General features: G+C 35.1%; 1 protein-coding gene across 1 annotated transcript in view; it reads left to right on the top strand.

Moving 5' to 3' along the window:
- Window positions 1-17,441, top strand: part of LOC126839680 (uncharacterized) — a 190,374-nt gene that overhangs the window by 54,494 nt on the left and 118,439 nt on the right. The window lies entirely within an intron of this gene.

Here is a 17,441-nt window from a genome sequence, read left to right as displayed (position 1 = left end):
GTCGTTCTCCGGTGAAGGTTTGCGAGAATCACACTTACAACAATCAATGTGAGTGAAGATTATAGACAATGTAGAGATGGTATTTTATTTGAAGTAAGGGATATGAACTTAAGGGTGTGTTTATGAGAAGAGAACATTTTTATCTTAAGTGAGAACCTATGCTCTTCTTTGAATCCTTGCGAGTTTTTACACAAAATCTACCATGTATACAACGTTTATTTTTTGATACTCGATTGGTATAATTGAGTATAGAATAAATGGCATTGAGAAATAAACAGTAATTCTTCAAAGAATGTGCTTAGAATCTCAACGAGCTTAGTGTATTGAGTGATGAGTTTGATAAACTTAAGCGAATAGGTTCCAAAACTACAACGAGTTATTTAAAGTGAACACAGACTGAATGAACATTTATAGGTCTTTAGTGCAACAAAAACTAAAACAACTTTAATATTAAAAATGCCGAATAAATACTAAAATAGGTACTCTATCTACATTTTAAAAAAACATAGCTACTTTTATTAAATACTATTTTTATTTAAAGAAAATAATAATTGTGTGTGTTAAAAATCTATAATTTTTTTTGAGTTGGTATTTGTTGGATCTCTGTAATTTGAAGAAACGAAATTCCCTTAATTAAAAAACACAGAAAGCCTTACAGGATTTCCCCATAAGTCATTCAAAACAGGACGACCAGTAACAACTAGGATTTCTCCATTAGGTCCTTACAATGGAGTGAGTGTCTAAAATATAAACTATTGAAAATTATTGAGATATACCGCTGTAATATATTCTTCTAAAGGAAAAAACTATAAGACGGTCCTTGAATTTCAAATGGTATCTCTGAGTAGTTTTTTTATTTCTACATAGAAGTTTTAAAGGATACCACCAGGAGTCTCCAAGCCATTAAGTATAATGTTCAAAAACATAAGATGCAGGTAAGAAAAATAACATGGTCCATGTGAAAAAATGTGAATGAAGAAATATGCATTTTTAAAGCATTAAAAGTTTAACATTAATATTTACGATGAACAGTTAACATTTTTATTAACAATATATGAGTGTAGAAGTATTTTTACTGACTAACTTAAACACTATAAAAAATAGTTTTTGATCGTTTGATATAGTAAAAACGTTTCTTGTACTGTTCTTAGCGTTTAAAACGTTTTTAAATGTTGTCTACCTTGTATGTATGGTGTTCAGAATTTAATAGGACATCCGATCAAACAATTGTAATTTAATGTTTTTGCATATTTTTTCAGACAGAAGCTAGATTTAGGGTGAGGGTGAGAGTAAATCAATATAGTCATAGAAAATTTCAAGTCAAGATTTTTATTATTGATCATTATTTAGCATCGACTTCTGTGGCCGTTAGCTATTACGCTTTATGTTTACAAATAGATTACATTAAAATATTTACAGCCTTTGTACAATGTTCTTGTTAACATTTATCGGCTATTTACATTATATTATTAAATTTATTTGTACATGTATGCACCGTGCACTTGTTGACAGGCTTTCTAATAATTGTTTAGGGATCTCGAGTTTTGAAATTTCTGACATTTTTAATTGGCAATTACATTGCACACAATCGCACATCACATTTTGGGTAGGTTTTCCCCGGGGAACAAGACCATATATACAAGTGTTCCCGAAAGTGTGATATTTTTGCCATTTTCGATATTGTCCTTTTGTGCACACACCCCCCCCCCAAAAAAAAAAAAGAAACCTATTAAAGACGCCACTGTATAGCCATCGTCATGTACTTGGATCGGCTTCCGGAAAACTCATAATATCCAAAGTCCGGTCGCAGATTTTCTTTCCGCCCAAACCGCACTCGTGCACCACATGCACATTTCTTATAAGTTTTTAAAATATATATATAGGCCTGTGTTCGATATTATATAATGTCTCGGCCCTCCTCTCCGGTCGACCGCACTTTTAATACTTGTATGTTCTTTGTTTTCCAACGACTTTGTCTATCGAAAAATGTGTTTACCCAAAACCGTTTGTTTGCACAACAAAGCTAGACCGATTGCTTTAGACTCGAAATCTTATTTGCCAAGTCAACTTAATACATTTAGGTTTCGAAAGAATAATTTAAAGCTATTAATAGTGAATAAAATATTTAGCTAAAAAATATATAGTTAAAAGATAAATATACATCATTTTCAAGCGCCATGTCAATTAAATAGAAAAGACAAAATTTTGACATTTGCTTTCTTTCACACCAAGTTAAAGACTTTGCGGGCTTACACAAACATAATTTCTGGGTCGGTCTAGTATAACAAAATTAATATTCTAAAAAAACTAAAACTTAAAATACGATGAAGCATAAAATCTACATATACTATTTTTATACATACATTTAAAGTGCAAAGTGTTAAGTTTTAGATGTGAAAAAAATCTATCAAATATTTGTTTAAAAAATAAAGACATTACTATTTGGTTTTAGATTTTTTATTGGTACTCAAAATTTTTTTTATAAACCTTGCGTCGATACCAGGGTTATATTTATTGGAAAATTATTGCAAATAATAATATTTAGTCAAACAAGAAATAGGCAGATTATTTATTTAAATAATAATTTATGGCAATGAGTTAAAAATTTACTTTGCAATACAATTTTATATTCGAGGGCCAAAATATCATTGGAAGGAGTTGTGAGGGGAAAGTATTTTTTTAATGGGTTCTATCTTCGCGAGATATGGATTTCTGTTGGTGTCTTTTGTAAACCAGCAAAATATTATCTATTAATAAACGACCGATGACAACTAGCAGAGTGTACGAAGTAACTAAAAACGTGATCGAACCGTGTGATAAAATTCACAATACTTTGTTATAGCAGCAAACAGCCTAAAGTTTTCCACCAAAATCCATAAACAGTGTGCGGATCTAATGATCTATAAACCGACCCCAAAAAGGGACCGGTCACAAAAAGGTAATAAAACCAACGCAATATACCGTGGCGGACGTTAAATTGGAACTCCAGGCATAAATATAACCATATGACCATTTGTTCATAAAATAAATCCGTGTGACCATTACATCATGACTATTTCTTTTCATATAAAACAAATATGTTATTTGATAGAAGAAAAATGATGAAAAACACTACAGTTGTTCATTTTCCAATGTGAGTAATGAATGGCAGATAAAGCCGGTAAACAAATTTTACCTTAGATGTGTACCGAAAATGTATTAAAAAATAACTCTCTGATATTTTTGGATAAGTATTTATCATACAAGAGGTGAAACTGTCTGAAAAACAGTACTTCCAATACTATAATATTGCCTACCAAACTCGCTGGCACTAATAAACTAAATTTCCACAGACTGTTAAAAATCATCGGATAAAACACAAATTCAGTTAGGATCCTATTGGCTCAGACGAGTCCCGCCTTGATCGAATCTTTTGCATAAATCCATTAGGTTTGTCTTTCGGGTGCAGACCTCTGTGAATGCCAGCAATCGGATCGTCCGTCAACTGTTAACTCTAAATTGCATTTTTTTTTATCCGACGAACGCATCAAAGACCGGCGATGGTAAATATTCCGTTTGGAGAGACGTCTCGTCTAAAGTCATCGCCTTTGATGGTAATAAGGCGGCCGAGGCGAAGCCGTCGTCAGACAATGGACGATAATTATTGCAACGGGGCCTACGACAAGGGTGCCGGCGACCTACAAGGGTCGGCGTGGACCGTCAAAGGACGGTCGCCGAGGTTTCCAATATGCATGTTAATTTCGGGAAAAGGGAGCGGAGCAGTCAAAGGGCAACCGTGTGGGGCTGACAACACCGGGAAAGCGACATACTGTGTGCGGATAATGCGAATGAGACTGTGCAAATTGTAGTAGTACCGTTTGTGTACAGGGACACGGACAGTGTTACGGTTCGCAGTTCGCCGGACGTCTTTTGGGAAATTATCTTACCAGAAGCTGTATTGCAAAGGGCGACGAGGGTGAGGTCAAGTACACACGCGGTGGTGGGTATAAAGGGGTTGCCGAATTTCGGTTTTTTTTTACCACGCTCAGGCTGGCATCAGCCGGGTTTGCTCCCCGCCATTCAACACTACTCGGTTAATATTATATATATAAATATGTTTTTCCCGAGAGACTCGGCGCAGTGTCAAAGGAAACACTCGGTTACACGATTTTCCGCGACACTGTGAGCGATTCGCACTTGTTGTTCGTACGGTAACTATAATAATTTGGCTGGTCGTATGATACTTGCGGACCCTTCGCCGAGAGTTTTATGTCGGCAGCGAAAATCAAACCCTCGACCGCGTATTATAACGGCTCGTAATCAAATCTCCCATCACATCAAACGTTTTCGGGTCCAGACCGAATTACACTAGCCCAACCCTCGTGCAAGTAGCATACAAGTCATCGCGGTGGCATGCGGGCTACAGACGTGACAAGACCGTCGGTATCCATAACCGTTTCTGTCCTTTGAACAGGTCATACACTGTTGACACTGTTGTCACCCCCGTCGTCCTATCTAAGCACGGTTCGACAAGTCCAAATAAAATAGTTAGGTCTTTTTCAACAGTTTCAACAGAACTGGGTTACGATTAAAACAAGTGGCTATGGGTGTGTGTTCTCTCTCCTGTTCGTTTGTGCCACTCATATGTCCTTCGATGGCGACCATATGGGTTCGAATTATTCTCTAATATTTTACCAGTATGTTTGGTCGGTGGTCTAGATGCACTGATTAAAATTTGCTGGTGGTTTGACTGAGTTTAGTTCTCTAGCTGAATACTAATTGTAAAAGTTATAACGGTTTTCGCTATTATCAGTCGAACTTTCTTCAAACTTTTAGACATTCATAAGAGTTTATTTGTCTGTTTTGTTACCCTGACAACCTATCTACTTTTGGTTTTATTTTTAAAAATAGCGCAATTGGTTCCAAATTTGGCAAATTCTTTAAGCATATTATTATCTATGCAATTTAACAAAACAAATAAATATCATAAACTCTTTACCCTGGGAGGGAGAGGGGGACAATTTTTCTGTATTTTTCGAGCATAGATTAGGGCTTAAGGTCTGAACATTTTACTGAAGGTAGATTTAGAGTAGGACTAAATGTATAATTATACTTTGACTATGATGACTTTCTAAGCGGCTACGAGAAGCGGCTACAATTAACATGCATCTGGAATGATTACAATTTTAAGCATAACTTTGCAATGATTTCATAGATACTTGTAACGACTGAGCTTTTGGCAATGAGATGGTGTGGGTATTTGATCGAATTTTCCGTTGATTTGATTAAAAACCATAATTGGAGCCTCCAGTGGTATCGACAATGGAAACTAACTGAATGAGTTGGAATAAACAAGACTTGTCATGAGTTGAAAATGTGTTGTCCGTGAGTGTTAGAGACAATTTTAGCTTTTTATCAAAATGGGTCAATTGCATTTGGAAATTACAGCCATACCATGTTATAATATATATTGTGTAAGTACTATAAGAACGTGTATGTGAAAAACGTCGGTAAGAAGGTACTTAATAAAATGAAATATTACATTCACGGCTTAAATACGACTTATTTGGCGACGAACGGCTTTACCGGAATCAGCTTTTGTGTTTTTTTTTCATTGATTTATCATGATGGTATTGTTTATATATATATATATATTGAAAACAGATTTCCATTTTTGTTTCTTGGTATATGCACGCGAATATGTTTTGGGCACGGTAAACACACACAATGTTATTGAACCGTAAACGGAATTTTAATTGAAAATGTCTTAGAAGTGTAGTATTAGTGCTTACAAAGGACTGCAGTACATAGTTAATCCGCTGTACCGTGTTTAATTATTGTCTTGGAGGCGCCAAACTCTGTACGAACTGCCCTCGGCCGTGGTTCACTTGACCTACAGCGACAAAATGGGTATAATTACACTCTCAAACGGCATTTGCATAAATTTCGGCCCTTTCCCGGACGCAGGAAGGAAATAATCCCGTCGGATGATTAATCTACTCTGGAATCTTTAAGCGTTAAGTATTTTTTATTATAGTCTGTGTAAAACACTAAGTCACGCTTAACGCGTTTTTCATCGTCCCCTTGGATTGTTCGCGTCCGGAAACGTACACAATAAGTTTTCAACCGTTGTTTGTACAGCAATTGATTCGGTGAATAATTAAAAATAATCTGCTGTTTGTTTTGTCTCTGTATATATTAGTTTACACATGTTTTATTAACACCGACGACCGAGAGATTAACCAAAAACAGCCGGTAAAACAAAAAGTGTCCATCTTCTTCGCCTGAGTCTCTTTGAGAAACTCGAGTTCTTACATAGTTATTTCAAAACCTTTTGTTACAATATTATAGTCATGTAACCATAATGAAATTAAGTTAGATGAACACCGAGTTGGAAATTAGAATAAGATAAACGAGAAGTAAGTTAGGTAATGTGGAAGTATGTCGCTCATTACTTTCCAAACTCAACTATGGACATTAGCTAAACAGACACATTTTTATAACAAATTCTCATTTCTGAAATTATTATCCATCAGTAATTACCGAATTACATTATTATGAAGATGTTTGATTTAACTTATGCGTTTTTACAAAACGTGTGCGTTATTCTTTACTGCACTTTTTTATTTTTTTATTAGTCAATTGATGAAGTTTTTCGAATACGACCAACTCTGGTTAATGCGCCCCGGTGTACTATTTTGACTTTCATCATTGAAATTGTCTAAACAGAATTTGTTTTCCATTTGCGGATCTTGCGTGCTTCGACTGTTTTTGCAATTTAAGTTTGCCGTTCCTAGACTCTGTGTACTTACACTTATAAATATTAATCGGATGCCCGTTTGCAGACTCTATTGCTCGTGTTCGATCGAGAACAAACAGTCGGCACTATAGTCCACGGTGTTTACTCGGGACCAAGACCTTAGGAAAGTATAAAAACGAACGCGACGATGCTAGTCCGTAGGTGCATTTAAAGAGTGCCGTTGGGGTGGCACAATTGACTACCGAGTGTAGTCCCTAAGTGCTAAACCTTGTACGCAGAGTGAAGTGTCAAATACTCTACGATGCCGCCTTTTGTTGATTGCACTCGACTTAAGTAAATAATATTACTACAAAACTGGCATATTATCGTTATTATTATTATTATTGTTATTGTGTGCGCGCAAGTCGTTGTATGTGTACACTTTGAATCTTTCTGTTTGGGTATAATTATTATTTTCATTGAAGCGGCAATCTTGTTTTGTGCCGCTTGTAGTACATCGGTAGTATTTGTTAGACATTATTGTCCTCGAACTCGATCTGATATCTGAATTTAAGATCAAAATGTTAATTAAACCGCGAATCCGCACCGACTGCGCCATCGAGCTACTTTAATAATTGCGTTTATTTATGAAACGATTCTCGCGATTAAAGGTGAAATTATTTCCTCACATTCGAATACGAACAGATTAAAGGAATAATATTCTAGTGCCATCGGCTGCAGAGGCGGTGGTATAATTCCGGTCTAAGATATTATATTAACAGCACAAAAGCCGACCAAACCCCGTACAAAGTAAGTGGTGCTCGACTAACGTTTATAATTATAATTACCTGCGACCTATTCACGTGCTATTCATGCTGATTCGCTAACCGCACAGACACTCGGCGGCGTTTGAACACTCAAAATATGTTTCAACCTGTAATTGAAGTATTAGGTAAAATAATTACTGTCCTACCTTTGGACGATAAAAAACTACAATAGAAATTACTGTCGTACTGCTAAACTTACAAAAATAGACTTTGGAAAAGACCCCCCTTAAAAAAGGAACACTTAAAACACTTGAAAATTAAAAAACCTTAAACTAAGTATGAAAAAAGAAAAACAATAACACAATGTTTGTAGCTCAGCTGCACAAAGTTAGCTTGAGTTAATTTTATTAAATTTTAAAAAACAATTAAAAAAAATATATGATCAAATAAAAATTGTGTTTAAATACAAATATTATCAAAAAATTCTAGTTTAGATATCTGTCATTCAATAAAATCAGTTAAAGTATAAGATAAGACATAAGTTAATAATAATATGAAAGTTGTTATATTTATTGTATTGAACTTGTTTAAAAAATTATATTATGTATATTATTATTATTTTAGAATGAACATCAATTTTGTGTAATCCAATGTAAAATCTTTATCTTCGACATTAAATTTCGGGCTAAAACATAACACTCAAAATATCAATATGATAACATGCATGACAAAATTGTTGAATATATTTCAACCTTTATTCTTGATGAGATGATACAATCTTATTTTAAAACTAAGTCAACTCGCCACTATATTATTAGTATAGTATTATATGGCATTATTATTAAGGACTAGTTCCAAACGATCGAATTCTCATTTAATAACCGCTCAAAGTTTGGGGTAGTGTTGAACATTTCAATTGCCATATTTTATATTTTTTTTTTGGAATAAAACGTTAAATGGACATTAATTGACGGTCGAGACGGACTTGACAAACAAACTGTTCGGTGGTTGGTTTCTGCGTGTATTGGCCGGCAAAGAGCATGCGGTGGTCGATTTAATATCGGTTGGATGTGGGCATGTCGAACAATGGGAAATGACGGAGTGTCTTAAATAATCTGCTTTGCGGTATCCGATTTCTGGCCCAGCCGAGTCAAAAGTGGCAGCCGCAGCGACTGTCTCTATTGTTGCCACCCATTGCGGGCAAAGGCACATAAATCGAACGAAACGTCCATTATTCTGTTGGCGCTACCGCGGAAAAGAAAACGTACAAAAGAAACGATTTATTATTATTTGTTCGGCGAATTAAGACGGCAAAGGTCCGAGCAACCGGCGCACTTAGTGTTTTTATTTAGACACGGACGTGTAACGCTTAGAACAATAATAGCAGGTATGTCCGACCACTGGAAATTGATTGCCATAATTCCAACGTTGAACGTTTCTCAGAGAACAAATTAGTTTCCAAAGATATCGCCGATAAGGGTATATACTCGAGTAATATATTTTACAAAATAATCTCACAGGAGAGCATTATGAAAATGATATTTTCTATGTATTCTTAGGGAATGTTCAAAAAACTCATATTAACATACATGTTTTATAGAATACAATATATCATTGTACGGTATACCTATCCACACACACTTCCGGTTTACCGGTGTTGGTATATATTATTAATTATTAATTGTCATATGCATAATATGTACGATTTACATAGGTAAACCGCGTGTTCGACCACACGCTCGGTTCAACCAATTTGGCTTTTGGCTGACCAACCAATAATTATCATTGCACGTTATCGTCGATGACCCTTTTTTACCCATTTCCAGTACAGCAAAGGTAAATATAAACGGTATATTATGACGTATATGTAAATATAATATATTATAATATATGCAAGGGCACCGTGTGGTTTTTCGGGCAAATAGAATTACATATACATATATGTGTATATATATATATATGGTTATTCGAAATAACCTAACGGACGTCAAGTAAAGTAAAAAAAAATAGATGCTATCAGTTCATATTATCATGTTTTACCTTGTGTAGAGCGAGGCGTGGCCGACCGGCACAGGAACACCTTAACCCTCAAGCAAATGACAGTCTTTTCGATGGCCAAATCAGTGACAGACAATACCCGTTAAAGTTAGATAGGAAATGCCAGTTGAGAACACAGGAAATCCAAAGACGTTTGCAGATAGTCACTATTGTAATCCTAATATGGATTTATCTAATTTTTATGTTAGATTAACCGAATCAAGTTCTTTTAGCAGCTCCACGAAAGCTCGAAATAGGAACGCCGTCAATATGACTTCCGATAGGCAGATTCGAATTCGGTTCTTTGTGATTTCTAAACAATGTTAACTCAACACAGCACCTGTTACGGTACATAAATTGTAAATAAGAAGGGGGGAAATGGAGACACGCGGTAAGGGAATAAAGAAAATCGGCGGGGGAATGTTATGAGGACGTCAATCGATAAGGAAAGGAAGTAGCTAGGCAAATATACGGTAGCGATAAGAATGGAAAAAAAATAAATATTTGAAAGTAAGGAGACTTATTGTATTTGAAAAAAATATGAAACAATACCCTATAAGGACCGTCCCCCGAGAGTATTGCATTTTCAACTAATGTTGTTGTTCGAATAAAAATGAAATATTTTGTTGTCCACATAGCAGTGCTATGACGTTGAAAAAGGCATGTACAATACTAATCAATAGAGTAGAATTTTCAGTTTTCCCCGGCAAATAGAAGGTCAGCGAATAAACGGAAAAACATAATAATATATTCTGGAAAAGGCCCAAACACGATTGATTTCATCGAGTCTAACAAACACTGGCGGCAGTGCGCATTGTTTGGATGCTTTTCCGGGGCCAACGATCCAAAACAATGAAACCTTTTGCCATACCTAACATACAGACACGGTCAAAGGTCAATTATTCTCGTTTGTAGATAACAGCCAAGGATAAGAATATTCGGACTCGTTTCCGGTAACGAACAAAAAAAAAATGTATACATATAAAAAATAATAATTACATTAAGGTTAGTCGTTTTTGGAATTTATTAACGAGTGTATACCGTGACCGGTCGCCCACAGCAAAGGATATACAATCCATCGGACTTGTAATTAATGTGTCGTTTACACGTAATTTAAGGTCGACAAAGGTCGGAGGTCGGAAAATGCCTAAACGAGAATCACGTGAACGCCGCAAACGAGAAATTTAATGTGTATTGTATAGAAAATAGAAAAATTAAACATTCGAGTGATGCATTTTTTACCAGGTAACCGGACTTACCGGACGAGCCTCATCAGTTGATTGATTTCAACTTGAAACGTTTCGACTAACAATGTATTTTACACTAATTCTGACTCGATTCGTTTGGTTTTAAATTTACAAGCTAATAAATATATTTTGAATTTTTTAAAAATCACAAAATAATACAATCTATTGGGTTCGTCGTTACATGTAAACTATTTTTTTCAAACTAAGACTTGGCTGAAATTATACTTATCTCTAAAATTTGTACATAGGTACGTGAATCACAAAATAAATAAAAAAAATGTTAATAAAAATGTGTTAAAAATCTGTCTATTGGACAAATACTATGTAATGTATTTTGAAAAAGCACAATATTACGAATATTAAACCTCCATAACATACATTTTAATTGTCGTACCTATTACTTTCATGTCTGTTATTAATGTCAATGAATAAGTAATAGAATGTATTACCTATTTTATTGTCATCATTTTTTTTTTTCATTTCTATAAAAATTGATTTAAAAAATTAAGCTAATTATCGTTGGAAGAATGATAACTAAGCCATCATAACCACTCTTGTCATGAATTAGTCTAATAAAATATCGTTATGATCAAACGTTTTAAATTCAATGTTTTAAAACAAATTAGGCATAACAAAATCAGCGCGGACTTACTCGTTAGACAATTCTGTTGAACCATTTTTTAACAGTCCCAAAATGGTTTCTTATACAGTAATAATTTTTTTCAGCATATATGTTATTTTCGAGAATAAGTTCCAAGCAGAGTTCTATCAGAGTTTTAGTCGGTATTTTTACCATCGGGATAATATCTTTTTAATCGAACGGTAAATATGTTTTATTAAACTTTCTTAATTAACGCGTTGAAAATGGCGTAGTTTCAACGCTATTATGAAAGTTTTTTCATTATGAACACAACAATAATTAAAAGTGTTTCTAACGTTATAATATAGACCTGATAATAATAACCACAACCTACTTCAGTGGTTACTATTATAATATGACTTGCTCACAAATAAAAAACGCGCTGATCAAATATAAAACCAGTTTATTTGTTGTAATCGTCACTTATAGTTAAGCTTTCATGTGGAGCTGAAAAGTCATTTAACAGTTGCTTTTACACAACTTTGCTGATTTATATTGTACATGGCTCAGGCTGTGCTTGGTTTGGATTGTACTGTTTTAGACTGTACTTGGTTTTGGACTTGCTTGGTGTTTTTTAGTGAGAACGTCCAATAGTCCGGAAACAGTGAACTCCCCAGGGAACACAGCGTGTGAATTACTAGAAAGACAAACAGTACTCGTTTGCATACCCTTTAAAACTTCAAAGCGCACGTCAACGCTATAACCGGATTGAAAGATCTACAGCTGCAGTGGAACGAGAGCACTTACTAAAAAACAAACAATGATTTAATTTTTTTTCGTTGATCTGAAAAATTCCATTAGCCGTCCGGGTCGGATGCTTCCTTAAGAATTTTTGTGTAGGTTGGAATATATTATAAAAAGAAGAGCCTTAAGGGCTTAGCTGCAACCCCTCTTTCCTCGCACGGTATTAATTTAAAAGTAATAATATCTCAAGCGTTGGTATATTAAATTATGAGAATTACTTATCATCTTTTTTGGTAGTAAAATATACATTTTGGTTGGAAGGTTTTTATTAGTTAGCACGGCCAGTATGTTCTCATAATGAATTTGGAAGTTTTCCACTGCAAATAGATTTAATGTAAGAACAAAATGCATTTAAAATATCTCATTATTGGTAAAAAAAAATGTGTTTAAAACTAAAATCGATCCAGGTCAATTCCCTAACTACAGGCAACCATTTACTCTTAGATGCCTCATAAATGTTTACCCAAATGCTTGGTAATTTTGTTTTGTGGATCCTAACCACTGGATGAATGCAGTATATATTTTCCTGTAAACCGTGAATAGATAATATTATTATCATTTAGAGTTTAGATAATCGTAGGCAATAGAATCGCATCGATAAGCAATGCTGTTTTGGAAAATATTTATTTATTTCTACATTCCTCGTTTGTGGTTTGAATCACACTCGACAGGTCTTGCCAGAAAAACCGCATCGCGATAAATTTTTTTTTACAAAAAAACCATTAATGTTTAATGAAATAACACGGGCGATAAAAATCCGCTGTTTTCCCTCAGCACAACCACAAAAAAAGGATAGGATAGGAAAAACCATGTAACAGTGTTTGCTGTTTGAGTTTTTAATGTCCGGATAGCCTTTTTATGACGCCCAAAACATTAAAAATCAGGTATTACGCCTTGTGGTTTATGACTTTCTGTGCGGTTTATTATTCACTTTTCCATGCCATAACGCAGATTTACCGTTTAGTAACAAATAGTCCCACAACGACTGTTGCAGCGTTCGTAATCCAAACAAATCTTTCGTTTAAATCATACAAATAATTTATTATTTTATAAACAGCCCTCGAGTTGTACAGGTACAAGTCTATCGAACCAAGAACGTCCGCGTTTCTATTCACACAGCATTTCTATACAACAGCTCTCTCCTTTACAAGTTGATAATAACTAATATTGTTTCCCGTTTTTAATCATCAGTTAACAAACAATTTTTCGGTTTTGCGATGGCTGTAAAAACGGAAAGATAAATGTTTATTTTATAATTTGTGTTTTTTTTTTATGCTGCTTAAAATATCTGCCCGGTCACTGCCAACACAAGGTTGTCGGCCTTTAATAATAATTACCGTCGACCGGCCGAGATAAAACCATTATACTGTGCGAAAAAGGTTAGGTCGCACATAACTTGTCACCTCCATTGCACTCTGTCACTGTCGGTATTTCCTAGAGGTAAACATTTTTTTTTAGTAAATCATTTAGTCCACATAGTCCGGCTATTAGCCGTTAACTTTAACACTGTCCGGCGAGCGTCCCACGAGAATTAATTACTATTCGAAACACTTGCGAATTAAACAATTAATAGTTTGGATTCGATTAATCAGATCCGGATTGTCAGTTTTGTTTTTAACTCTTCGATGCGCAGCTGAATTTTTAAACAGTCGGTGTTTTACACTTTAAAAAATCCAGAAAAACTGAATAAACACAGAATGTCTTGCGGGGCTATGAAATATCCATGTGTGGGGGTGAATTACACCGTACTGGCTTTTTTTTCCAATCGAATAACGCCCATCTCGGTCTATCAGTCAACCGATCTCGTTCGTACAGCCTTGTGTCTTTTATATATATATTTACATATCTCAGTGATGCAAATGCAAATTGACGGTTTATCTTTGTCGCTAAGACGGCGGCGAGGCGCGAGTGTAATACATTTTGGCGTTAAAACAATTTGTAAAAGGCACAACCTGGTGGTGCGTTTGAAAATGCGCTTGTTTATAGTGATATAATATATTATGTATTTATTTGTGTTTAATGCCGTCTTCGCTCGAGCAAACACAGCTCTGTAAGCCGTTTAACGTTAAACCCGGCCGGCGTTCATCACAATGAAAGGCGCGGGCAAATATTAATAACGTGCAATCATAAATTTCACCGGCGAACAGAAACCAACGTACATTTTTTATTATACCGAATAAACATTAACATTAATTACCGTGTACACAGGGTGATCCATCGGATGTAAAACGCTCATTGTTTCGTAAAATATCAATATTTGAAAAATTATATTTATCTATGTTATTGTCAATACTAATAACATTTTTATCTTCATACGTAAAAGAGGTATGGACTTCCATTAATATGTAAACAGACAATTTTTCAAAAATGTTATCGTTAGAATTTTTAATCACTATCAATCTATGACTTTGTAAGCATTTGAAATTCGTTAAACACTAATATTGACCCAAGTCTATCGACTCTGTCACCGTCACTGTGTCTGAATAAGTAGATAATTAAAGTTTGTCTATCATCATTATCTCAGAACAAACCGAAGACATATGCAAATTATTACAAGGATAATGTGTGTAATATCTTTGCAAAGTCATAGCTCACGGACAGGCTGATAAAAATTAAGATTTACTAGCTACAAACGAGTGTCTTACATCCGTTATGGATCACCCTGTACTCCGAGGTGGGCAAAATCTGTGTGGGGAGAGTGCGGCGTGGCGTGGACTAATGATTCGGCACGACTGTAGTAATAATTATTAACCTATTAAAATATAATACACATTTTCAATTTTCGGACGCGTCGCTTTGTTAACTCGTGCCGGACAGATTTATGGCGATGGTAACTTAATTATTATTTCGCAGCAAAAGGAACACCCGCTGCAAAGGAAAACAAATCTGCTGACTTTATCCAGCGAGGCGGCGGCGGCGATAAATTATAAAAATTCCATTTATTCCGCCAACGGCATATCGCTTTTAATCTGAAAACGTTTCCAAATGGAAATAAAATATGTACAATACACGGCCGTATTGAATAATGGCGTTTGGGCGACGTTAAGGCCGCGATAACCATTATACACAAACACACACACACACACAATATGCAGCGACCGGATCGAAATTTATATATATATACAAAAATCACCAGTCGCATCGGCTGCTGAGCTCCGGTTCGGGATGAGAATCGGCTTAAGAAAATAATAAAAACAAATCTCCGTTCGTAGCACAATACACAATCGAGTCGCATGGTGTCTATATACGTTTTGTAGCATAAAAGTTCCAAGCCAAGCACACAATGAAAATCGACAGAAATTAAATGAAATTATTAACAATACATCAATAATATTATAATAAAGTAAGGCGGCAAAAGTTTTTCTCCGCTCTTAATCCGATTTTTTTCACTCGGACGGATATAATAACATAACACATTGGCCTTACAACTCTGAACGGTCTGAATTATCTCTGCTCACAGTGTAAAGTTGCTTAGGGGAAACCTTTGTCGTTTGAACGGTATGAAATTGCCTTTGGGTCGAACATTATTCTGTACTCGACAGGCAAAACTAGATGAATACAAATCAAAAAGTTTCCAAAACAACAAAAAACACAACCAAACTGGACCTAACCATAGTTAACTTAACCTCACCTAACCTTTTTTTCATCTTACATTCAACCCAATTTAGAAAGCCGTGTCAGATCAGCAGGCGCACATCTAGAATAATATTCTCCACTAGGTACTTGTAACGTACAACCTCGAGGCAAGCAAAACATATATAATTTTTAATTGTTATAGGTCTTTAATTGAGTTGTAGCAATCTTTATTTCAATGGCTAGGGAAGTCAATTGTGCGTGTATTTCGTTACTTTTTCATAATAGTTAAAAAATTACATTGTTAGATTAACAAACTCATTTAAAACCAAGTCAAAATCTATACGTTTATTTTAATGATAACATAATAGAGAAAATCCCTTCAGTCTAGACTTAAATAAAAATGGACGTGTCTGGTTTATGCACGGAGCAGTTCAATTGTATTCAATCTAAACTGGATAATCGTTCCAGGAGATATGTTATCTTAGTATTGTGTGTCGGCTCTCGTGTTGGCGTTCCCAGAAACTTTTAAGAACTCCATCAGATAACGCACTTACGACGACCCGGTTCATTTTTAATGCAATACTGTGTACACAACAATAAGTACATGTATATAATATGTTTAAGAGCTATTTAGGAAATGAGTGTTTCGATTTGCCAGGAATCCGGCGGAGGCTATTCGCTGGAAAGTTCTCCTGCATTAGCTCTCAAAAAGCATTGATGCTATCGACCATGACCCTTCTCTTCCTTTCCCTTCACTTTTGCTCTGTCTTTATTTTCCCACTATATCTCCGTCTCTATCACTGTCTTTTTTTTTAATAATTAATGTTACTCAAAGTTGCCGCTGTGTAATTCTCGTGCGAATAATGCATTGTTCAAGCGGCTAATTATTTAATCCTTATACAAATTTAATTTGGCCGAGGCCGTTGCTAAAGACCGTTTTCTTTTCAGTTCCGAATTTCGTTTTGCTCATCTACAATGTGAATAAAATATGTGTTTTGAAAATCGAGTTACTCGTTTAGAAACGAACGACGTTTAATAACCATTGTGAAAATATTTTTGGAAAAACCGGTACGTTTTTAAAAAGTGTTGCACGTGGAAACAACTTGAAACAACGTTTTCGCGGCTCTTTATTTATTTTCAAGACATCGGTTGATAAATTGCTTTGCAGCGATTCATCAGTTTAATTAGCCTCGCTATACATTTCCAGACTAGAATCGTATCTTTGATCTTTGGCGAATTGTTATACAAATACAATTCTATCGTAGTCCTATGCGGTTTTGCCCACAACAACTTCTTTCTAAAATAATTAATCCTTGCAGTCCCCCTTCCCCCACGCATCTTATCTACTTGTACAATCTTTTTATTCTCCAGAGAATTTTGCCATAACGGTCTTTTTGGTTTATTTATTCTTTGATTTCCTAGTAACTTCTCATTGTTGATATTTTTCGGTGTCTGACACCATTTCGAAAAACTCATCAGAAAAAGTATTAAGAAATCCATTTCAGTCGGACTGCGGACTGGGATAGAAGATCCCGTTGGACGATTCGTAGGAATTAAATAATCTTCTTGCGTATCTCGCTGTCGACTTTGATTATTTTTCTTTCTTCAAATAAAATCTACACGACAAAGACGTTTATCCGAATCGATGGACCCTTGGGAAACGGCCAGTCTTTGTTTGTTTCGATGACATCTTATAAATATTTATATTTTAC

Source organism: Adelges cooleyi, unplaced genomic scaffold (assembly GCF_023614345.1).
Source record: "Adelges cooleyi isolate 19-005CV unplaced genomic scaffold, UGA_ACOO_1.1 ACOO_flye_CR_arks_rails_tigmint_CR_PRNA_307, whole genome shotgun sequence".
Taxonomy (NCBI): domain Eukaryota; kingdom Metazoa; phylum Arthropoda; class Insecta; order Hemiptera; family Adelgidae; genus Adelges; species Adelges cooleyi.
The sequence above is the reverse complement of the archived record's forward strand: the minus strand, read 5'-3'. Positions and strand labels throughout refer to the sequence as shown.